A 13,759-nucleotide genomic window follows, 5' to 3' on the forward strand; every position below is an offset into this window, starting at 1 on the left:
AGTGAATAACAACTTAAATTTCAGTCTGTTTGTCACACGTAGCCTTCATAGCTTCAAAGGATTTGGAATGTAACGGTGCACTTTTATGACGCTTTTTCATCCTTTGAGGCTTGAAAGCTCCAGTCCTCATTTACTGTAATTGCATGAAAAAGTCTTTTGCGTTCTGCAGGGTTAGAACAACAGGTGAGTGCGAGTAAATGATGACAGAACTTTTATTTTTAGGTGAACTATCACTTTAATACAATCATGTGCAAATTACCCAACATTTCTGTCTTTATGAGAGACCACTGAAAAAGTGAGAAATTGGTTTTGATCTGCAACTTAGCCAGTAGTTTCCAAGATGTTTTGGAAAGATAGCATGAATCACAACTTCGATTTTCCAACCCAGTCCTCTGCACTTGTTTTTGGACGGTGCAGATCTTTCCAGATCGTTCATTTAATGGATCCCCATTGTCCTCTCGAGCCCCATCATAGCAAGGCACAGAGCCCGTTCCTCCTGTCTCTCAATGGAAGAGAAAATAAGGCCTAATATCTTACAGCTGTTGCGAGGCAGGGGGTGGGGAGATGTGGGAGAACGTTTGCTCATTTCCAATTTACAGACCCCCCAATGGAAAAAGGCTTCAGCACACATTCCCTTAAAGGGAGAGGTTTGGAGCACAACTTCTGGCTAGATGTTTTCAGAACTACCCTGAGAGAAATGCTGCGTCAGTCTTCCAGAAATGAAAACTGAACTCTCCAATATTTATTTATCAATTTAAAAACTCTACTACAATGTTAAAACTAAGTGTGAATGGTTACGTATATTTTGACACTTATGCCTGAGGTGGTCCAATTGAACATCATATTAACAGTAGCGTTAATTTCATTAACGAAACGCATGGCAAATTTTTTCCGTCAACATCCTTTTTTCCATGACTAAGACGAAACGATGACGAGACGACACCAACGTCATAAAAAATAAAACGTTGTCAATAAAAATAAAATTTTTCGTAAATTTTTTTGATGAGCTTTCATGTTTGTGGTTGATAGATGTCAAGAGTTTAAATCCCCCAATCAGAGCTTTTCTCTTAAAAGGATACATTTTCTGCCCGGTAATATTTGCAATCTGGCTACATTGCGCACACGCTCTCTCTACACTGCAGAAGAAGCGCGGATGGAAAACACCGATAAACATCTAACCTGGAGTTTAGCGAAGTCCATTGAGATATTCTGCTCAAATGAAAGTGTCATACAGCCAGTCTGAGTTCCTTCATGAGCAGCTTGCGCTGTTTGCTGTGTCCAAATATGTGATCAAACCTTCTCAGTGAAGAACTAATAACTCCAAACATGAATCTCAATTATATTGTTTGCGATTGTGGTTGCTGAATAGGCCTAATGCAATTACGCAACATCGGTGTTACAATACAATATTTTTTTGCTCATTGTTTTAATAGAAAAAAAACATTAATGTAATTTGGAATTACTATTTGGAATTTTATAATGTAGACAGAGAGTGTTCATTTATATGATAAATAGCCTATAATAAATCAGGAAACTAGATTAGGTTAAATAAACCATGTGACATTCTCTTGATTTATGCTTAGGTGAAAGTGCAATAATTCTGATGAAATGTAAAAATTAATTTCTCAAATGACAACAGTCGTTGTGATTATAATTTTGAGCAAAATATTTGTGATGTGATAAAGATTTAGTTGACTAATCAAAAACAGGACAAGGTTGACTAAATATGATAACTAAAAAGTACATTTGACGCAGGACTAAGACTAATTTAAAAAAAAGCTCACAAAATGAACACTAATTAACAGTATAATATTATATTATATATGTTATTTTATACAGAAATACATTACAGTACATTCCATTAAAAATAATTATCCAAAATTTATTTTAGTCATGCTATGTTCATGCCTGCAGGGATCAAGTCAAATAAGACACTTGTCCTGGCATACGAACCAATTAACAGACAATCATATTCTACATCTGGTGATCTCAAGAATAATGACTCGCCCCTTAGACCATCTAACACACCCTTAACATGACAAGACGACTAAGCCCTTAACAGTTCTCACCTTTCACACCCCACTTCCACTACAGAACAGCAGAATCCCACCCAATCTTCAGGCACTGACTCAAGACTCAATCCAATACCTGGATTAATCGTGACTAAGGAAAATGTTGTGTTGGCTTGTTTAATGGTATTTTGCTCGTCCTTTTCCCAGCAGAAAACTTCCTGGATTTCATGCTTGCCATCTGTTGACCATGATGGCTGTCTCACATGTGAAACTAATGCAAACTAAACATCTACCACCAGCCAGCTGTGTACTTTTTTTCACATATAAATAACTTAGGGGAGAAAAAAATAAATAATTATACATGCATGAGAGGGTGATGAAGAATACTTAAAATACTTGCTTAAAATACGTACAATATTTTACTTTGATCATTATTTAATTATTTATTTACTCATTTAGTTAATTATTTACTTCGTTTTTTTAATCGTGGAGAATGATAATCTTTTTCTATCATTTTGCGAGCAAAGGTTGAGTTGGCGATAAAGAAAAATGTCACGTCGCATAGAAATATTGGATGGCCCATGGATATCACACATGCAATTTGCAAACTTTGCATGAGAGTTACTTGTGAAGTAGTCTCAAACCAAAGTCAATTATTCCCTGAAAGTGAAAACAAAAACTGGCCGAGCTTTGGCATCTGTCACTGCATTAATGACGAGATGAATCTATAAGCTGACAATGGTATATCAAATCTTAATTTACTGCCTTCATATTTCTCTTGTGGACCATACATTAAAAAAAAGATTTCTTGTTTTTTTAAGTCTCTGTTTGAAGTTGCTTTTGATTTTCATGACTGATTTGTGCGGTGTTCGGACCTAAAGACTGTTAAGGCCTATATAATTTTAGTGATGTTATTATTAGGCCTAGATTTAGTAGTATTAATAATAATTTTTAATTGTATTATTATTAGTGATTTTAGTTTCATTAAAATGTTTTGCTAATGTGCAATGGAAACAAAAATGTGACGAACAAAGATGCCGTTTTCGCCTTGGCTTAAACAACAACTGTACCAGAATGATGCAATCTTTTATAATTAGCATTCTTGACAATTTGTGAAAAAATCACAATGTTAATTTGTAGTCAACATTTTCATCGAGTCCTCAATCCTCATACACGCGTGCCGGTGTCGCAAGTGCAGTTATGTGGTGATGTCATTATGAAATAAGGGAAGGCAAATTAATTGAATTTTAACATTAATATAATAATAATACAAGCCTGATAATAATAATATTAATTTAATACAATGATAAAAAAAAGAGCAAATGATCGTCTTGATATCGTCAAAGGCAGCAGCTATCGGCAATATCTCTGACTATCATTGATACAATACTATTATGGTGTTAAAAATTGCAATAATATCGTGTTGGAGTCTGGTGATATCTATATATAAATAAATATTTTATGTACACAGTACTGTTTAAAAGTTTTGTGTTCGGTACGATTTTGTAATGATTTTGAAAGAATTCTCTTATGCTCACCAAGGCTGCATTTATTTGATCAAAAATACAGTAACAGTAATATTGTGAAATATTATTACAATTTAAAATCACTGTTTTCTACTTTATTTAATTTTTTTTTTTTAAGAAAAAATAAAAGCATTTATTAGAAAAATAAATCTATTGTGACATTATAAACATCTTTCCTTTCTTTTTTGATCAATTTAAAGTGTCCTTGCCAAATAAAAGAAAAAAATTGGTCATTCGCCAGCCACCGTGACTAGGCAAAAATGTTACATTTCATGCTTGAGCACCATCCCATTCCCAGCTAAATGATTTACTGTAAACATAAATGTTAAGCAAAAAACAATGGCAGAAATCAGTTTTATGAGTAAGTACAGTGCGGCTCCCAGATTTGACTTCAAGCTGACCCCTGCTATAGAGTGAGCATTAAAAGGTGCTGACAGAGACTCAACACTAACACAACCCACCGATCCCTCGAATATGAGTCATGGCAGAGACCTTTGCACACATACAAAGAATGGTTTAACACTCCTCTGCAGAGTGTATCACTGATAGCTAAATACATCTATTATAGTAGGCCAAGGTTTCAAGGCCTGAACGAAATAACAGGAAGCATATGTGGGGCTAGAGGGTTTTTTTTATATGCTCTCTTTACCTCTTGACCGTGACATCATTTGCTGTCAGGACTGTGCAGGATGAGGTCACATTATTAGGTGTGCGCTGCATGTGTAATGCTCACATATGATTTATTACTACGATGAGGTCATCATAACACTGTGGACCCGGCCTATTAAAAAGACACACGTGGCATGAACTGAGGCTCCTCGCTCTTCTGAATAATAACTGGTTTTTGATTCCAAACTTGGATAAAAGCATTTGCTCCGATTCACAATAATAATTGTTTCGGCCTTTCAGTGACCAGGCAATCACAGCCAAAATGGCCAAAAAATGGTGTCAATGTGCCGAAAATTGACTCCTGTGTCTATCTTTGTTTGGACTCTTTGTTCCTTCTCTTTGGAAATGTGTGCCTCAGTGGAGTTAGTTACAGGAGCACTGGGATGGCACTATTTGTTTAGTCCTCTTCATCAGAGCGTGATGAGGGTTTTGGAGTGCTGCCCGGTGCAGTCAGGCCGTTTGTGTTTGGGAAGCCTTGTGGAAACACGCTGAGGTGTTTACTGTGATAAAAATGTAAAATAATATACAATATTTTAATTCTGTGAGTCAGTGATGCTAGTATTTCAAACCAGAACACAGTCACTTTCGGTACGTGAAAAAAGCCCCGCCCACGCCAAAAACGTATTGGATCAAAATCCTGCTCCTCATGAATTAAACATCAAACACAGATGAGGAGAGGTTCATTGGACGTTATATGAAAAATCCCTTAAGTTCCACAACTGTCCGGAAAATACAACAGAAATTACCAACTATTGGTTCTTAGTTTTAGTTTTCAGGGAGAACTTGTCTTTATTGTTCTGATTGACCGTAATTTTGCAGCAGTTTCGCTTTTATCATGGACAGAAAAATAGTTTGTCGCTGGAATCTTTTGCATATGGGGTCTTAACCAGGTGTGAGGTGATAAAGCTGTGAATGATAATAGTTTTCTCATCCATCTACATTTTGCAAATCACTTGGTTTCTATTCAGCCTATGCCGCACTGTGCTGAGTAACTCCGCCCACTGTGAAAACGGATTGGTCCAAAACCCTGCTACACATGACAGCACAAGTATCACCTTCACTGTTCTGATTGGCTGCGGTTTTGTTACGTTTTGTAGTAGGGTTGTGCACGAGTCCTTGAGTACCCGGATGTGACATCGACGACTGATCATGAAAACGATGATCACAATAGTCGTGACTTTAAAAAAATATATTCATTTTTTTTTCTGATTGGTTATTGAGGCATTTTGGGCGGTACCTGAGGTCTGATTGGTTAGCATTAGGACAGCATGCCGTCCAGAGCGGCGAAATGAAGTGAAACTATGGATTTGAAAGTGTGCAGTGATGCCTGGAATCACTGATATGGGAAGATGTGTGTTGGGATTATTATCAGTGATAATGAAAATACAGGTGAAAGATGTGCAGCACCAATCTGCCATATATAGGCTACACATAACATTATAATGTTATGAATAATAATTTGTGCTTAGTTGCCTGTGTTTCAGCATTGTTGTTACGGGAAGAGTGCATCCCCGACGGGAGTTACACATTCAGACAAGCACGCAAGTTCACATGCGCATTCACATCCTTTTGTGCAGATGTAAGTTGTAATATTACTTCTATGTTGTAGGCTATATATATTCGATTAATCTCATATAGGATGTGTTTAGTTGACTTAATTAACCAACACTAGCAAAGTGTTTCAGTTTACCGGTGTTCATTCACTCTTCAGCGTCAGCTCAAATGGCAATGCCCGACATTATTAACTATGATTGGGTTTTTTGAGACTGGATTCCTTTTAGATGTCCTTTTCAAAAACATTGAAGATACTATTAATAATCCAAGCTTGTTATTTTTTCTCATCAGTTGGTCTGTGTTTAAATTAAAATCATTTCTCATCATGTCTTGGAAAATATGCGGATGTCTGAAATCATTTGATAAATTAGATGAAAATACATTTTAATGCAAGATATGCAGCGCCAATTTGCCATTTATATTATAATGAAAACACTATAGAATATTGTGAATTCTTTGTGCTTTAGTTGCCCGTGTTTCAAAGCATGATTAAGAGCACATCCACAATGTGAGTAACACTTTCTGGCTAGCAGTTCAAATTCACTTGCATTTACGTCCTTTTTAGCATCATTACTCCAGTCTTCAGTGTCACATGATCCTTCGGAAATCATTATAATATGCTGATCTGGTGCTTAAAAAACATTTCTTATTATAAATGTTGAAAACAGTTGTGCTGGTTAATATTTCAGTGAAAACTAAGATCCATATTTTTTTAAGAATAGAAAGTTCAAAAGAAAAGCATTTATTTGAAATAGCCTAGTTCCTTTAGTAACATTATAAATGTATTTACAGTAACTTTAGATCAATTTAATAAGTCCTTGCTAAATAAAAGTATGAAATAAATATTAACTTCCTTCCAGAAAAATTAAAGTTACAGCCCAAAAACCCTTGGAGAAGGTTTAAAAAAGCAGACCCAATTCAATCAGAGTTCAGCTACTGAAATCCCTATATTCCACTTCATCTTTTATCTGAAACGCTACCAATTGCACAAGAACTTCAAACGCTGTGAAATGTCTGAACAACATCTTGCTCCATCAAAACAACACATCTGTTGCGCCAACAACACATCTGTTGGCAATCTTCAAACGCAATAAAATTAGTGAGCCCTTCCTTTAGTTGTGGAAGCATCCCAACATACATCTTCCCAAAACACCAATCATTTTGAAATCACATTCACAGATATTTGAGAGAAATATTTAATACACAAACATAAACCACCACTGAACTTGACAAATACAGAAAGGGTTATTATGATACTCAGAAAGAACATACTGATAGAGGAAACATGAGGGACATCTTTTTCCCCACACACACTTTGAAACATCTCAGCAGGCCTTCAGTTTTCCTATATGTGAACATACACACATTGCAACAGAAACCCTCCCACTGCTTCAGCTCCAGGAATGTGTTTTGTTTGGAGGCCTTTTTGGTGGTTTATTAGATCTTAAGAGGATGGCCTCCAAGAACTCCAACTTTTTCACTTGGGATGACTGCCCTGCTGAAGCCAAGGATCGAGAGCGGCCCAAACAGGCTGTAATTCTTATTGCATAAGTCTCTTTCCCTGGACACAATTGCAGTTGTGATAAATAGTTTGAGAAGACGACATTTTTCCACAAACGGAAAGGAAGGAAAGTGAATTAATATGTCTTGCTCTGCATCAAAATCACTGTGAGGCAGTGCTAATTTTCTTAATGAAATCTATGATGAATTTTTTTTATTGACAACCTTTTTTTTCATGACCAAGACGAGATGACACCGATGTCATTAAACAATAACTGTGACTATATCAACATAAAATATCGTAGACAAAAAAGACTAGATTAAAATGTAGTTTTAAAAAATTAAAATTTTACCAAAATCTCTCTTTGTTTTCATCGAAAAAAAGAAACAACAAAATATTGCAGACTGTTCTTAACAACCCTCTACAAGCTTTCATTCTTTCTGTTGTTAGATGTGAAAATGTATTTATATTAGGCTAAATCCCCCAATCAGAGCTTATCTGTTAAAATTATAAATTTTACTTAATATTTGCAATCTGGCAACCATGCACATGCTCTCTCTACACTGCAGAAGAAGCGCAAATGATCTGAAAAGACGGATTTTAGTAGCACAATAAATGCACTTAATGCACAATAAATGCACAATAAAGCTGCCTCTGTGTGACAATACATGTCTTTTTATTGTAAACAGTGCAGCGCTTCCTGGTTCTACGTCAGAACGCCACCTCACTATTGGCTAGCTAATCTTAAACACTACATCAACAGCATAGGAGAATGACATGGAAGAGAAAAGCTGTTGAATAAAGTTGTTATTTTGGGGTTTTTTGCACACAAAAAGTATTCTCGACGCTTCATAACAGGTTGAACCACTGTGGTCACATGGACTACTTTAACGATGTCTTTACTACCTTTCTGGGCCTTGAAAGATGGAATGATGTTGCTGCCTATGGCTGGTTCAGAAACCTCTCAGATTTCATCAAAAATATCTTCATTTGTGTTCCAAAGATGAACGAAGGTCTTACAGGGTTTGGAATTAAATATCATTTTTGGGTGAACTAACCCTTTAAGATGCGTTTTGGTCGATCGGATCACAAGTGGACGACGCTAAATACAGGTGTAAACGGGGTCTAAAACATTTTAAGCTTGTCCAATTTTGACCACTTCAAGAGGTCGTAGAAAACGCATTGGACCGGATTGCTTTTGTAGTGTAAACGCTCATGTAGTCGAATGCATTCCAACGGCCACAAAAGACCACCTGCTCTCCGCCTACTGACCTAATGTGTAAACATTATGGGAAGCGCACTAGCCAGGCGGGATTTAAACTTTGTTGGCTGGAGACCCAAGACGAAAAACGTACCAAGCACAATGTTCTCTCACTATTTCTGATTTCTAACACCACATTTGGCGTGATCTTCTGGTTATCAGAGCACAAACAAAAGCTACTGCTCTCCGTAGTTTTTCCATCATCTCTGGTCGTGTTCATATGTAAATTGCACGAGCTTATTTTGTCAATTAGATCAAAAGACCTGAAAAAACACAGATTTACCCACCCATAGAACACCTCCTCTCAAAGAAATCAGGATATCAGTGCAGTAGCAGTTTTAACATTAAGTGACATGGCATCTGACGCACAGAAGCCAATGGCACATGTCACTATGTGTATTGGCACATCCGGTGGCACATCCGGTCTTCATTGGCATGTGCCAGTGGATAGTGGCATGTGTCACTGACATTATTGGCATGTGCCAGTGGTGGATAGTGGCATGTGTCACTGACATCGCGACACACTGACACTGACATGTCACCTGACTGACACCGAGTCGCGGAACACCGTGTTGCGACACCTCCAGTAGTGACTGACAGATTAATCGAACACCTATAGCCTACTGACGTAATTGTGGCACAAAATCCTAAATAAATAGCCTAATTTTGTGATATTTAAAATATCAATTAAACGAATTAAAGTGCATTCATTTTTTTTCTAACGTGTTATTTGTGTCACGTTTGTATTTGATTGGTATGTGCCACTGAATGTTTTGTAATACCAGTGCTACTTTATGTTGTTTATCTCGCAAAGTCACAAACTGCCCATTCTAGGAAAGACATAAAATAAATCTATCATGGGTCACTACGAATAACGTATTAACAGTCGCGCCCGTTACTGGAAACCTTTTGATGCTGCACAGACGTACGCCAGTAGGTGTCAGTATAAGTGAGTGTAACACTGGCCAGCGCAAGATTCTCATCTGTGGCTTTAAAATTTCAAGTCCTCCCAAAAAGTGTAAAAAAATAATTATTAAAATCATTTGTTTGTTAGGCTATGTAGGCCTATCTGAAAAGGAGTATACCGAGCTACTATCAATATTCTTTATTTATACAAGTGCAAAAAAGTGCTCAGTGCATTTTAAAAAAATCAACAAACGTTCGGTCGCGCAGGACCTTCCTCAGTACCTTTAATATTTCAAAAAAAATTGTATGGAATTATTCAATAAATAAAATACATTTTTGTTGTACAAATTAACTATGTGCATATGTTACATAATCTACATTATACTCCGGCAGACAGCTGCAGGTGTCACTAGTGGAGCTGCCACAACATAAAGAGACATGTCAGTTTTAGTGACACATATGTACCAGTGGATATTGGCATGTGTCACTAAAACGTGAGATGTGCCAATGGATTGCGTCATATGCCACTTGCATAACAATTAGCTTTATGCTGTCAAAAAATATGATTTATAACATCGCTAAGTTAATGTGTAGCCTACAACATACATAATTCGATACAATTATTTTTGAAATATTAAAGCCACAGATGAGAATCTTGCGCTGGCCAGTGTTACACTCACTTATACTGACACCTACTGGCGTACGTCTGTGCAGCATCAAAAGGTTTCCAGTAACGGGCGCGACTGTTAATACGTTATTCGTAGTGACCCATGATAGATTTATTTTATGTCTTTCCTAGAATGGGCAGTTTGTGACTTTGCGAGATAAACAACATAAAGTAGCACTGGTATTATAAAACATTCAGTGGCACATCCCAGCAAACACAGAACGTTGGCACAACGTAGCCAACCTTCTAACAACGTTTTAACAACATGGCCAAAAGGTTGCTATAACTACGTTGTGTGGTGAAGTTGTTACAGCGTTGTCACAATGTTGACATTAAACCATCGTTCAGGGCCATTGCTTAAGGTTGTGCCTAGGGTGTCTTGACAACCACTGGACTACATAATGTACTCGTCACTGCCCTGAAGCGGGAAAATCAGCCTTTTAAATTCCAACCACCTGTTGTTGGGCTCATTGTGTTCTCATTCATCATCGAGCAAGGATACGTGAGTATTGCGTTTAGCCTAACAGTTACCTCAGCTATCAAACACAACCTACAGCTTTAATTTCTAATGTGATTAATGTAGCATCGCTCGCACTGTTTAGTTTTTCGTTTGATTTTTCCGCTATTTAGTCTCATTCGTTTCTTTGCTCCTCTGGATTTGTGGATATGTTTCCCCGGTGACACCTGCTCGGCTACTGTCTGCCATACAGACCCGGTTTTGTTCATTAAATGTTCTGATCTGCCTTTGCTTTTCATGTTTTATTTATTATACTTAAAATAAATGTGTATTCGTTTATTTCTTTTTTTTTTCACAAATGTATGACTTTTGGAAGTGCAATTTGATTATATGCAATTTTAATAAAGTTGAATTAACGAAACCTTCTGTCATTTTTACTCTTTAAAGTGTAGGCTACACTTGCAGGTGTTGATAGCCCCATTAAATAATATAGATAAACAATAAATGAAAAAAAGTATATAATAATCTTTTTATCTAACAAAATACATCATATAAAAATATTGTCAGAACGTCGTCTCTCAGTTGCTGAATGTCGCGCAACAACGTTGCTACAGCCCTGTCACGTCTTACAATTCTACGTTGTTACAATGTTGCGAGCACGTATACAGCGACGTTGCCATAGCAGAAATGCAACGTGCCAGAGACGTTGCCACAACGTAAATGTGTTTGCTGGGATACCAATCAAATACAGACGTGACACAAATAACACGTTAGAAAAAAAATGAATGCACTTTAATTCGTTTAATTGATATTTTAAATATCACAAAATTAGGCTATTTATTTAGGATTTTGTGCCACAATTACGTCAGTAGGCTATAGGTGTTCGATTAATCTGTCAGTCACTACTGGAGGTGTCGCAACACGGTGTTCCGCGACTCGGTGTCAGTCAGGTGACATGTCAGTGTCAGTGTGTCGCGATGTCAGTGACACATGCCACTATCCACCACTGGCACATGCCAATAATGTCAGTGACACATGCCACTATCCACTGGCACATGCCAATGAAGACCGGATGTGCCACCGGATGTGCCAATACACATAGTGACATGTGCCATTGGCTTCTGTGCGTCAGATGCCATGTCACTTAATGTTAATACCGCCTCTCTATCAGTGGTTGAAAGTGGACAATAGAGACAGATTAAAACACTAGTTGTAAACAGGAATGTGTGATCCGATCGAACAAAACGCACATTAATACCAGTCAGGTGTAAACAGGGCCTAAAACTTGACTAAACAAAAACAGGATTGGTTGACTATGTGATTAAAACTATGAAGTACATTAGACAAAGGACTAAAACTAAGACTAAATATAAAAATAGCTGACAAAATTAATTCACTCTGCATCAATTTATCCCAGCAAAAATGGACATAGACAGTCTTTATACCAACTATAATTAACCCTCTGGTGGTCTTTACAATGCCACGCACTGTAACGTTATAAAGAACCTAGATAGATCATGCAAGTTTCACAACAACTAACAACTTTCAAAACTGTTTCATGGAATTTTTGAATACTGACATTTTTTTGCGGAAAGACATTTCAGCTGAACAATCATGTTGTTAAACTGGCGTCCATTGAATGCTGTATTCTATTCCTCACAGCCTCGTTTCCATTCCTGTCAAAAATTAAATATGGCGCTACCCTGACTAAGGTCTTTTGGAAGTTAAAATGAAATACAAAAAAATAATATATATATTATTATTTATTTTTTTAATGAATATTGATAGAGATAGTATTAATTTAATTAATAAAATAATAAGTTTATTGTCTTCGGTGTTTTGACCCGTCAAAGATCAAATATAGGATACCGAATATAATCTGAACATTTGAAGACATCTACCATTCATAATAATGTATTGTTTCAATTGTTGTTCCTCAGTAACTTAGGCAGCTTAAGTTACTAGGTTTTGAAACACTAACGTTACCTGTATGTTTACTCATTACATTGAATGACTGTTTTAAATTAGGCTAGATTAAATTAAGAAGGAATCTACTAATAGTACAAACATTTCAGTGAACCGTTAGCTAGAAACACCGTTAGCTTTTTTCTCAGATAAATCTGACAAATACCAGATATTGATTGCCATGACCCAACAGGGTTTGACTGTACAGTTCGAGAACTAACAACCATCCCTACAAACGTGACATGTTTCACAACATCCTGAACAACACAACATCTGGCTAAACACAAAAATATGACCAATCTGAAATCCACTTTCATCACTGCAGTCCAGTGTTTAACGTTGTATGTGAGTTTACAGGCTAACCGCTAATGCTAACAGGATGTGCTACTTGAACAGGATGCGAGGTGAAATAAATGTTTCATTTATTACCTTGGCTCCCTCCTTTTGGTCTGTACAAGCGCCCGTCAGGGTAGATGATCTTCTTGGTAGTGTTCGAGGGTAGATAACAAAGGGTATTCCGGAGTTTTAGTTGTGGCATCGTTTCTGAGAGGCAGATAGCCGTTTCATGCTACACTGACGGCTGGCTGCCCACTGCAAACACAGCGCGACTGACAGACAGTAGACAAACACACAGTAGATCAGATCACCAGTCACACTACACACACACACACACACGCCCGCTCACTCACTCACTCACTCTGCGCCCGCCTACCACATGTGTTTCAATATTACAGCTGTGCAGCATGAAATATTCATTGTGTTAGCTGAAAACAACCGACTTTTGTTTTACAAATTGTAACGTTACTGAGTTATATCTATCTGTATTAACGTGTCATACTAATTCATATAGGCCTATCTATAAATCTGCAGGCAGTAGTAGCCTAAAATATGAGTTATGTACAAAGATGTGTACGTTGTGCTGTTCCAATCCCCTTCTATCTTGAATCTATCATCTTTACTAATCTGACTTATTTCTTCATAATTTTGGCAATCATTCACTTGATTCTTTGTATTTTATGAGTCTTTGCAGATAAGCATGAATCACAAGTGCAGCTGAAGATACAGCAGCATTAGTCATAATACACTTTGACATCGTTGAAACAAAGCATACACTACCCTTAAGTTTATGGATATGGATGTTTTATTCTTGTTATGCTGTCCAAAGCACACAAAACGATGTTTAATTCAGACAAGTCAGACAAAGTCTTTCTGGGTTACAAGTCTTATTGATATGATAGGCC

At 37.0% G+C, this 13,759-nt stretch overlaps 1 protein-coding gene across 2 annotated transcripts in view; it reads right to left on the reverse strand.

Moving 5' to 3' along the window:
• specc1la (sperm antigen with calponin homology and coiled-coil domains 1-like a) overlaps positions 1-13,220 on the reverse strand; it is a 33,764-nt gene extending 20,544 nt beyond the window's left edge. The window contains exon 1 of one of the 2 annotated variants that reach the window (XM_084138829.1): positions 12,948-13,220. The gene's annotated coding sequence lies outside the window, so the exon portion shown is untranslated. The remainder of the gene's footprint in view (positions 1-12,947) is intronic. The other variant, XM_084138828.1, reaches the window with a different exon arrangement.
• Positions 13,221-13,759: the final 539 nt, after the last annotated feature.

This window comes from Abramis brama (assembly GCF_963993115.1).
Source record: "Abramis brama genome assembly, chromosome: 16".
NCBI classification, from domain to species: Eukaryota; Metazoa; Chordata; class Actinopteri; order Cypriniformes; family Leuciscidae; genus Abramis; species Abramis brama.